The sequence below is a fragment of the Bos mutus genome, chromosome 19 (genome assembly GCF_027580195.1).
Source record: "Bos mutus isolate GX-2022 chromosome 19, NWIPB_WYAK_1.1, whole genome shotgun sequence".
Taxonomy (NCBI): Eukaryota; Metazoa; Chordata; class Mammalia; order Artiodactyla; family Bovidae; genus Bos; species Bos mutus.
Window position 1 is genome coordinate 17,495,348 of NC_091635.1, and position 12,190 is coordinate 17,507,537.

Here is a 12,190-nt window from a genome sequence, read left to right on the forward strand (position 1 = left end):
AAGTAGGCACATAGATGAGACTGAAGCCCAAAAAAGTGAAGGGCATTTTCCAGTCATGCAGCTACAGAGTGGCCGATGTGTGACGCTGGCCTGGTCACAGGTTACGTGCTGTAAACCGTAGCATTTTATTGATTCTTGAAAGAAGCAGTGTGCACTCATAGGAATGATGCTTTAAACCAGATGGGTTTTGAGGGGTCTTCAGTTGAAAATGGTCGTGAGATCTGGACTTATATAACTTTTGATTTTTCTTTTTGTCCCCAGAGAGTTTCAAAATGTTATCTATAAAGGCTGACTAAACATTAAGTGGAGAGATTCCTTCTTGCGGCTCTGAATGAAGGGACAGAAGGGATCTACCACTAGGGAAGAAATGGTTAATGAAAACTCTAAATTCTGACCTAGACAGATGCAGAGAACGGAGTGCTTTGGGTGGGATTGTGAGGCGACTTGTTTGCAGAACAGCTGACAGAGATGAGTAGGTCAGGAGACTGGACCTCTTCCACCACAGTGGTGGTGCAGCCATGTGCTGCTTGAAGACAGACTTGTGCACAGGCTCTCGAAAACCAGTTGATGCTTTTAGCAAAAGATTTATGCTCCTCCTACATTCTTGTAATGAGAGGTGGGAGAAAGAACATTAATTGTTAAAAAACTTTTGATGATAGATGTTTTCCAACTTAGAATAGTATGATAAACCCCATGCACCTATTACATAGCATCACTGATTACAAACTTATGGCCAACTTTACCGTATTTGTTGTACTTCCTTCTGCTAAAACACTGTCAAGCAAGTTCTAATTATCGTTAGTTCATCCACAGATGTGTCAGTCACACATCTTCTAAGTGATAAGGGTTAGACAATGGCTTATCACACTGTTAAGTAAACAAAACAGTATTATCAGACAGCCGCTCAGTGTTCAGATTTCCTCAAATGTCCTACAGGTGCCTTATTCACAGTTGATTTGTTCCAAATTGAGCTCTCAACAAGGTCCACACTGCATTTGGTTGATATGTCTCTTAAATTTCCTTCAAGCAGCTCCATCTTCTCTTCTTTTTTCTCACCACTTATTCATTGAAAAACTTGGGTCGTGTGTTTTGTAGCATTTTGTACACTTTGGGTTTGACTGATTACATCCCTTTAGTAATTAGTGTCTCACATGTTCCTCCTTGCCTGCATTTCCTGTTACTTGATAGTTAGCTACAGAAGCTTTGATCCTGTAGAGCTTCAGGTTTGGGACAGGAACACTTGATAGGTGGTGCTGTGTGCTTTTTGTTGCATCACACCAGGAGGCAAGTGATTTCTGGTTGCAGCTCTCCTTAGGACTGATCGGCGGGTTTCGGTGCTGGCAGTGTGATTGTGTGGAATAAACTTCCCCATCAGCCTTTCAGCTGATGCTTCTGGCCGCCGTCAGTGGTTTTCATCTAGACTAATTCTTTCATTTGGGACTGGTTAACTTGCATTTCTAAACATTTGTGGTTTTCTGCAAATAGTTGCTGTCTTCAACCAACAAACAGTTTGTGTTTGGGGCATATTGTCGAATGCATGTTACTGCAGTGATCATGTATGACTTAACTGCACCAGTGCTGCTGGCTGTGAGGTACATGTGTATATACGCACACGCACGTACACAAGCCCTAATTGCACTTGTCTATACTCCAAGAGAATTAGACCTGGACATCTGTCTCTTCTTCTTACCCTGGAACATGACTTAATCTGTTTCCTAACCGGAGTTCTTTTCAACTTTTTTTTAAAGATCTCTCAATCTCTATAGGTAATAAAAAGCCATGTCAAATAATAATTCTTGTCTTTTTTTTTTTTGGTGAAGTTGAGGAACCAGTGGGCATGTGAGACCAGTTCTGCCAAATTAAGATCAGTCCCAAACAGATGCCAGCTTTGCTCATTAATTGATATTCAGCACTTAAGAGTGCTCAGCTCCTCCAGGCATTCCCTTCCCAGGACTTGGGAACCAGGATTAGTCATCCAGAGTCAGTTTGGTGAGAATAGAAGGAAATAGGAGTTCTCATCCAAGATATTAAAAAAAAAAAAACCGCAATAGACATCAACACCCTGTGTTCCAGTTGGCAGTCACCTTCTCAGTGACTGGTTTATGCTTGTTCAACACGTGTCGTTATTCACCTTTCATTAAAATGACAGTTTCTTAAGTGGCTTTTACCTGTCACTGTCCCTGTTCAGTCACCCATCTTGTAACTACAGGATGAATGTCTCCCTGTGGTGATGGTCTGATACGGCTTTGACCTTGCACAGTGGTGAATAACAAACCCGAGAAACCTCCATCAGATGTCTAGGGTAATGCAGCGCTGAAATAGAAAAAGTTGGTTGAGTGTATAAAAGATGATCACAAATCTTGCAACTGAAGCCAGTTAAAAATGCCAGTTGTTTTTTTTTTAAGCCGGAGGATGGTGACTAATGCTTGTGTCATGAAGTTCTGTCAGTTAGGTGCACTTCTTTAGTTAAAGTTTGCTGGCTAATTTTTTTTAGAGAACCTACCTAACTTCTAGCTATGCTTCGTTTGATTAATGTGAACCAAAGAAGCAACAAATTAGATCTATCAGGAAGTACGGACAGAGCCCCCAATCGAGACGTCTGAGTGAAGCTATTTGTCGTAAGGGTGTTAAATCAAAATTTGAGCTTGGATTATTCATTTATTCAAGAAATATTTGAGTCCCTGTGATATGCAGGTGCTATTATAAAAAGTCACCGGAGTGCTAAATCTAATTTCCAGTGGTCAGAAGTCATCCATATGAGTATGTAGGTTCTGAGCGTGAAAATGCTTTTGTTCAGATGTTGACCATGTCCCCGAAGAAGCAAGGGGTTGTTATATAATAAATGAGGTATGCTCTTGAGGACTAGTTTAACATTATATGTTGTAGGCCTTTTGGCCCCTCCTCTAACTATGGATGATATTTTAGAATTGGAGAAACTATCCTTGAAATATAGCGTCCCTTCTGCTTTAGGTGGCACAAGCTGAAGGCTTGCTCACAGGTTTGGGTAGCATAAAAATATCAATTTATAAATACTGGTGAAAATAAGGAAAGATTTACTTCTTGACGTTAACTTCTTTTGCCTTTAGTAAATCTTAATATTCCTCACTTTTCACTGTTTCGCATTTTGACACTGAGGTATTTTCTGACCCTACACAGTCTTCCAGCATCAACTGTGCAACTCAGTTCTGACACTGTCTGCCTGGGGTTAGCATCACATCTCACAGGTGAAAGGGTTCAGCCCCATAAAGTGGCCCTGACTTCAGATCCAGCTGCAAATGGGGTGCCCAGGCTGCACACATTTCTCCCTGGCTGACTGCATGTCACAGGGTTCCCTTAGCACCTCCCCGCCCCCCCCTCCCCCGCCAGGGTTCACTTGTTTGCTAGAACAGCTCACAGAACTCAGAAGAACACTTCACTTATATTCACCAATTTATTATAAACGTGTGTAAGTCAGGAAGAGCCAAATACCAGAGGCTAGGGCAAGGGATGGAGAGAGAGAAGGGCATAGCTTCCCTGCCTTCTCTGGGTGCATCATCCTTCTATCTCTTCTGTCTGTTTGCCAACCAGGAAGCTCAGAGCTAATTTTAGGGAGTTTTTATGAAACTTTCATTGCAAAGGTATAGACTGATTAAATCGTTGACCTTTGGGAATTGAACTCAGTCTCCACACCCTCTCCCTTCTTTGGTGGTTGGTGGGTGGGGCTGAAAGTTATCACCCTCTGATCACTTGACTGGTTTTTCTGGCCACCAGCACCCCCCATCCTGAAGTTCTGTACGCCCTCCCCACCCTCCACCTAATTAGCATAAACCCTGATGTAGTGGAAGAAGGCTTGTCATGAATAATAAAAGATGTTTATTACTTAGGAAATTCCAAGGGTTGTAGGAGCTCTGTCCTAGGAGCCTCAGACAAATATCACGTGCATTTTTTTTTTTTTTTAGTTATTGATACATCACAGATAATGTCTGTAGCAAAACCTCATGCATACAGCAGACACACAGCTTTGAATCAGTACAGTTTCTAGACAGGCTAATCTGGAGTTAACCTGGAAGGAAGAGTGGGTACCTACCCACTGTCTCTTTGGCCATTGGATAGTTGATTTTCTGTTGTGAAAAGGATCAAGATGTCCTGTCTGAGGACTGAGTGGTACCTCCAGTGTGATGCTAAATTGTCTGTAAAAGAAACAGCTTCCTTTATCCTAATCTACTTGCTAATTTAGAGGATTAGTTGAGAAAAGTTAATTATTTATGACTGTGTGGGAATCCTTATTGGTATTTTAGGCTGATAAGGAGAGAAATTAGATGAAGAAATTAACACAATGACAAAAATCTGGCTTTGTTGCATGAGAGTCCCTTGAACTGCAAGGAAATCAAACCAGTCAATCCTAAAGGAAATCAGTCCCGAATATTCATCGGAAGGACTGATACTGAAGCTCCAATACTTTGGCCACCTGATGCAAAGAAATGACTCATTTCTTTGCATCAAAATGATGCTGGAAAAGATTGAAGACAGGAGGAGAAGGGGATGACAGCATGAGATGATTGGATGGTATCACCAACTTGATGGACATGAGTTTGAACAAGCTCTGGGAGTTGGTGATGGACAGGGAAGCCTTGCAAAGAGGCAGACACAACTGAGCAACTGAACTGAACTGATAATGGTATTATTCTAAGTAAACTCTGTAAGGAGAAGTCAGATCTGGTTTTTTTAGGAGCTGCCCAGTCGAGTTCCTGCTGTTGGCTGAAATGGTCACCTCCTTAGCCTTGTGTCCTGGAACCACTCACTGGAGCTCTAGGTCAGTGGCACTTGCTTTGCCTTCATTGTGTCATGCACATGTTCTTTTCTTAGCACTGTGGTGCATATAAAAAAAGGTGTGAAGCACTGATTGGAAAAATACTGACTGTATTATTAGAAAATATGGTGAATGTGCTTGTTTCATTTATAGGTGGTGGGAAGTTAAAATGGTGATGGTAGGATGTTGTGGGTTTGCCACACAAGAAAAATAAATGTGATATAAGACCAGAGGGCACTTTGTTACCTGTTAGAGCTCAAGCATACCGTTGTGAGAACACCTGCACCTCTGCCTCCACGGTAAGGCTGGTGGAAGCTTCTGCGTGGCCTCAAGGTGTTGGAAACTGAAACAAGCCCTGTGACTCTCTTTGGCACAGTTTTCCTAAGTTTGCATATTATGTGACTTGTCCCACTAGAAGGAGGGCCACTGTGGATGGTTTTCCAGAAATCCTAACAGATTGGCGCATGCTGAGACAGTAACTTCAGACTTTGGGAAACCTGAGGGGTCTAATGGGGAGGCCTGCCCATCTCAGGAGAAGGGAGCTGTCTAACCATCAGCGTAGAAAGTTTTGTTGGAGTTGATCAACACGGCGTTTATGTCTCACTTGTCTCCATGGGGCCCCTGTTGGTATGTTCACACGTTTGAGGCTTGAGAGCAAAATGCCCTGTGGATTTGGCTGAGTTTGGGGGGTTACGTGGATTTCAAGTGTTCTGCTGCCTGGACAAGGTGCTGGGAGCCGTTACTGACTGGTGTGCCGTGAATGTTCCCCTCCCTGACCAGGGTTCTCAGCGTGTGTGGCCACCGAGCTTCTGTGTGGAGGGAAGTAGGGTAGGTGTGTCGTGGGCTAGGCCTTTTGTACGGGGACCGTGAAGGACGAAGGTATAACGGAGATGCTCAGTAAGCTGGAGACACGTGAGGGACTCAGAATTCTCAGCGCGTCTGTCTGCCTCTCCCTCCGCGCTGGGACTCTGTCTGCCACCACTCTGCATCCATTTGGAACCTTCACAGCTGGAATTCCCACTGTTAGGGTCCCATGGTGGCTGTGCTTGCACTGCCATTGGAGCAGGGCATTGTGGAGGGAGGGAATTGCCTTGGATAGCGATTCCTGTTTTCTTGGAGATTAAAATATTGTTAATTTAGCTGATTCCCAATCATTGGACCACCAGGGAAGTCTGCATACTTATATTTTTAAGGCCTTTTTTTTTTTTTTTTTCTAACGTGTTCTCTCGGCCTCAGCAAGGTTAGTTTTAGAGAATAGATCGGTCGCTTTTAGAAAGTTCTGGTGTCAGGAGCAAGGAAGTTATAATTAAAATAGAAAAGAAAAGAAAAAAAAAACCCTTAGTGTAGAAAAACTGAAACAGAAAAGCAGAAAAAAATTTAAAAATCACTGATGATTTTAGCACTATGAATTAATTAACAGTGATGTTCTGGAGAGTGTGTATATAAATTATATACACATGTGCTTTAGTAAAATGATAGTTTATTAGACACATTACACACTGCCTGATTAAAAGGGGAAAAAAAAGCCCTTAAACTATTAACGTTAGTTCTAATGTTAGTAGTCTTTTGTGGTGTGTTTTCTTGGTGGTAGTGTGGTATTCCCAATGTGGGTGTGCCATATTTTTTATAACTCATCTAACACAAATATCTCTGCTTTGGATAACTTTCTTTGTTTAGTCTTTAACTTCCTAAAGGACGGACACTTAGGGATGGAGTTATTGGCTTAGCCATCAGGACACTTTGAGGTGTTCTGTAGGTATCACCCTCTAGAAACTGGGCCAGTTAACATTCATTCACAGCAGCGCATCGTTTGTTCTTTTGTTTGTCCGTGTTCGTCTGCTGACTGAAGAAGTGTTGAGGATTTATGTGTCTGGTGTAATTCTTGGGCCACTGAGGCACATGAGAAGTAGTTTCTGCACTGCTGGAGCTGAGGTGGGTAATGGACACCACCTGACTACACACAGCTGTGAAGGTGCAGCTGTGGTAAAGTCCCTTGGGGACCGCTGCCTATCATACCTTCATGAACTTTGATATTAGGGCTCTCTATTTATGTGTGGTATTTAAGGCAAAAATTGAATTTTATTTTTTAAATTAAAAAAATTGAATTTTATTTTTGGATGACTAGAAGAATTTGAAATTTTTTTTCATGTTAATGGCTTATTTCTATTCTATTTGTATTCTTTCTTTTGTTAATTACCCATTCATGCCGTTTGTGTATTTTCTAATGGGGATATTTGCTGTCATTGATTGGTAAGGCCCTTATACCCTCTCCTGGTGTGTCATTGCAGAAGGTAGTGGCTTCAACTGAGGCGCTGCAGTTCAGACAGAGGGCTTCCCTCTTTGCCTCTCAGTGACTCTGGGGTCCTCATAGCAGAACTTGGGTATGTGGAGGTCCAAAGCCAAGATTCTGTCTGCATGGTGGTGTGGACAGGCTTCTCAGGTCCTGCAAATTTTAGTAGAGCCTGGACATTTATGCTGTACTGGTGATCCTGGGAGGGTCTTCCTGAACTGGCTGGCTTCCTGGGTATTTTTGAGGAGTTTGGACTAATCAGGATTTGGCCAGTTTAGTTGGAGGAGTTGCATTTGTTTGCTGGTTATTGACATCCCGTCTGTGTTAGTCCTTATCACAGCAGTTCCGACACGTAAGGGACAGTTTGTAATCTTGGTTTTACAGATGTGTGGATTACTAGACCACAGAAATATCCCTCTTTTTATCTTCATCAGTATTTCATTGATGCTCACTTAATATCTAGCAAAAGTACTTTTCTTCCCTATCCCTCCCACCACAGCCCCTTTTAATTTTGGCAGGATACCAAAGGCAGTCGTCTTTGTGGGTGGGTCAGTGCTTTGTCCTTTTGTCCCCTCGCCTGGCAGACTGGCTTGCATATAAGTGTGACATTTCTGCACCTCTGGCTACATAACTTCTTTCATTGGACTTCCCTCAAATCCATCTTACACACACAAGTGTTAAAATGTGATGAAGGGGCTGTTGGTTTCTTAAACTCAGCACAGTCCAGTTTCCAGAATACTTACGTAAATGGGTGAGTGACAGTGTTTTGTTTTATTGATGAGAGCTCAGAGTTCTAAGTGAGATCTTATTAATTTTTGGATGTTGCTTACCCTTATGTACCAAATTCTGGAAGAGGAGGAAGCAATGTAATGTTAGCTGATAGTGGCTCGTTTAATGATTGGAATGCCTGGGACTGTGAGCCTAGAATGGACAAAGTTGCCCATTTCTCCTGATTCCAAGTCAATGTCCTTCCTCTCTTACTCTTTTGAGTTCATGATATAAGAGAGAGCACTTGTCACGGTAGTAATGGAGGCAGAAAAGGGCATGAAAGTAAACTCTGCCACTTTATTTCCTCATTTCTGAAGTTGTTTGAGGTTGCATAGTTGCAATTGTCTTCCTCTTTTCCGGTGATTACAGATAACTTGAAAAATTACTCTGGATATTCTGTTTTGCAAATGACGTTACTCGGAGCCAAGGGAGAAATGAGAATTTAAGGCAGTTCTTTTCCCCCACCCTTGGTGGGGTGCTCTGAACACTTGTAGATCAGTCGCTAGTATTCCTGGAGGTATGATAGGAGTGCTCTGTTGTAGTTAAGGTTCCCACCTACTCTTGGCCATGGTTCTGGGGAGTCCCCTGTGGTGGCAGGGTGCTTCCTCCAGAGAGACTGATCTGATCACCTTTCCATCATTTCTGCCAGCTCCTCTGGCATGTGAATAGTGGCTTAAAACAGCAACTGTTTAATTCTTCATGATTATGTTTGTTATTCACACGTCTGTGTTCAGCTCGTTGGTCTGCTGGGGCTGCTTCAGCTTAGCTGGACTGGCCGGGCCTTCAGGCCTCCCGCTCCATGTGCTCCTTCATCGTCCAGGAAGCTTGACTGACCTGCTTTCCATTTAGACTCAGGAACTCTGCAGGAGGGTGAGAGTGGAACCGGCAAGGGCACATCCCAGGCCTGCCTGGAGTCAGGAGGGGGACACAGATTCCACCTGCGATGGCAGGAGCAGCCGAGTCACGTTGCAGAGAGGCATGGACACGGAGCTGTGGTTCATTGGTGGCTATTTCTGTAACAGTCTACTGCAGAAACCACAGATCTGAAAGCTGAAAGATGTCTTCCTTTCAGCCTCAATATTCAGAGTTGTTCTGTGGTCGGAATTAGAGCAAAAGATACTCCTGGGCCGTAGTGAGTATGGATATGCTTGGACAGGTCCTCTTGCTTCAGAATCGCTGTTCTGATTATTCTTGAAGATCCCATGCTTGGGAATGCTCCTCCCATGAGAACTGTGAGGAAGAAATTGTAGAGTGATGATACCGGAAAGGTTGTATAAATGTCACTGGCATCCTCTTAAGGCAGAACTTTGAAACCAGAATTTCAAGGGTGACGCAGAAAGGTTGACCCCTCTGTCCTTGGAGTGGCTGAGTAGGGCTTGAGGCTGCTGAACCACCTCGGCCAGCTTCGGGGCCAGCTGTGGTTCTCATTTTCTCCCTGCATTAAACAGATGTCCTCATTGTCATATAAATTGTGGCATGAAAAAAGTCAGACAGCCTTGCCCTAAAGGACACAGCAGCGCTCTGGGAATATGACTGGATGAAGACACATACTGTTTTCCTTATCAGTCAGGGTTTCTGGGTGCAAACAGTAGAAACTGATTCCAGCTGATTTAACCCACGCTTTTTGTTGTCTGGGTCTGTCCCTGTCAGATTTATTCCAAGATCAGTAAACATGTGAACCTATTTTCTATATCAGGCACTGAACTTGGGTTTCAGGTATACAAAGACAGTCTTCTCTATGGGAAACTCCTTCCATATAAATAAGGTGTTTGACCTGCCTTGTTTCTATCCTACTGCAGATAAAGGGGGAGGGTCTGTTTATTTCTGTTGATTGGTTAGGAATTTATTATTTGGTGACAGTCTTACCAAAGGGAGGATTATAATCACAAATTTGTAGTCTTTCTTGATAGTGACTTTAAATTACTTGTAAAGCTATTTTAATCCCTGTTAGCTTCTAAAAATCTCCACTAGCCATCTATAGTATCCTTATACTCTTTTCTGCCTGTTGCAGGCAATAGAAAAAAAAAATCCATATTGATCCAATATCCTGTTTGTTTGTAGTTTTGTCAAAATATCTGAATACATGGTGACAGGTTGCCTTTAGGGTTTAGTTTTTTGGGGCCCTTGAGAAAGAGAGGTAAAGACAAAAAAGATCAGAACTAAGAAAGGTTCTTACTTAGAGAATGAATATAGAGGAAGAGATGCTTAAACAAGCAAACAAAAAGGCTCATGCCTACATTCAGAAATAGCCCTTAAAGTATTATAGAAGCTGCCTCTTTCTACCTTACCGTCCACCTCACCTTTGATGGCCTTTCTGGGGTGTTCATTGTCCTCTTAAATGTGGGGTGCACTGCTGAGAATGGGTCATGTAACTCAATCTCAGACTCTGAGTCATTGCTGGTTATAGATACTTTGAACTTTTATAGAACTCTTTAGTGTATTTTGTTGGTGAAAGATCAAAATATATACTTGGACTGTTTTTAAGGTAGCTGCAGATGTTTCTGAAGTCGAGTGTGTTTAAATCTCATTTATGTAAGTTAAGTCACATTCTGTTCCTTGTGTGCATGTTCATTTATATAGTAAATGTCCTTTAAGGACCCTAATTTATTTTTGTTTAATGTGAATGCAGTGTGAAAAGGAATCTGTGTGTGTGTATGGTTGTGTGTGTATTATATAAAAATATTTATTTTCAAAAGAGCAGTTTGAGTAAGTTTTAATTATAGTCACATGTTTTATTTGCCTACAAAGGTTAGCTACTGTCCTGTCAAGTTGGGCTTTTGCAGAGAGGGCCAGTTTGAGTGTCTGTCTTTGGACAGTTTTCACAGTGATTCTGTGTTCTGTTATTGTCCTTAGCATTTAATCTTTTATCACTTTTTCACCCTGCAGAGAATATGGGTGATGTACCAGTCAGTTTCAAACACACACACGACAGGTGGTGTTCAGCCTTTGATTTGGGGAGCTTGTAAGCATTGAGCTAATTCAAATTTATGATCACACAGGTTCTTAATTTGCCATATAAGGTGTCATTCATAGATGCCAGTATTTTGGGGGCCACCTTTTCTGCCCACTACCATCTGCCTCTGGTCCCTATGTAATTACATCTGTCCCACATGCAAAATACATTCGGCCTCCTCAACAGTTCCCAGAAGTCTTGGCTCATTACCAAATCAGCTCAAGTCCAGACCTTGTTTAGACATCAGCTAAATCAGCTCACCAGTCCCAAATCTCGTCATTGGAAGCATCTCAGTCAGGTATGGGTGAGGCTCTGGAGTATGATCCATCATGACACCAGCTTCTTCTCCATCTGTGAACCTGGTAACTAGACGATGAATTATCTGCTTCCAAAAAATGTACAGTGGTAGGTTAGGCAGTGGATAACCATTAGGGAGATTTTCATTCAAAAAGGGAGAAAACTGAAGGCAGAAAGGAGTGAACAGGCAGTCACAAATAATTTCAGAATCTAGCAGGGCCTGCGAATGGTCCTCCACCTTTAAACCTTCCTTAAAGACAGTTTGCAGGACATGAAAGAACTTACTCATTTAAAGCTGCTGCTTGTTTGCTGCTGAACCTCTTCCCAAAGGTTTTTCTTCTACCAGTACTATATTTTGCTAGTGATTCTTTTACCTAGTCATCTGATCACCATATTATCATTAAAAGGATAAATATATGTGTACAAAAATAAAACCTCTAAACTTTTCAGTTTCACGTGAACAAAAGTTTTAACTGTTTTTGGTGTCACTAAGTACCTTTCATAATTTTTTCTCAGTTTTGTGTAACTTTTCATACCCTTGCCATTTTTTGTATTTTTTCTTGATTTGTGGGATGTTATATGTAGTTATATATAGATAGTTTTTGATTTTATATGGCAAGAATTTTCCAAGTCTTTATTTAACTTTTTAAAGTTTTGTTTTTGCATATTTAATACCTTTTGCATGTATAGTTTGAATATCCCTTCTCTACTTGCGATCAAATTAAAAATTATTATTACCTTTTTTTAAAAAGGCACCCAATAGGACAACTTCTGTGGAAAATTCACATTGTACTCTGCTTATTTCTGACAGTGGGCTCCTTAGGAATCACTGTTATCCTGTATCAAGGCATGTCCCTGGGAGCCGCTCCTGGAGCCCCATAGGAGCCCCGTGCTCCTGCCCTGTGGTCCTGTCCTGCCAGCGTGGTGCTCTCAGCCTTCCAGTCTCCTCAAAGCCCTGGGCCGAGTGGGTTGAGCCCTCTGACCCCTCTTCTGAATCCACTGAGGCAGGAAGGGGTTTGGATGGGAGAGATGTTGTTGGAATAGGTAGATCTGTGTATGATACATTGTGAAAAATGAATGTTGTAAAATGTAT

At 42.1% G+C, this 12,190-nt stretch overlaps 1 protein-coding gene across 2 annotated transcripts in view; it reads left to right on the forward strand.

Moving 5' to 3' along the window:
• The window catches only part of MAP2K4 (mitogen-activated protein kinase kinase 4), a 75,938-nt gene that overhangs the window by 16,428 nt on the left and 47,320 nt on the right, over positions 1 to 12,190 (forward strand). The gene's annotated exons all lie outside the window — the stretch shown is intronic.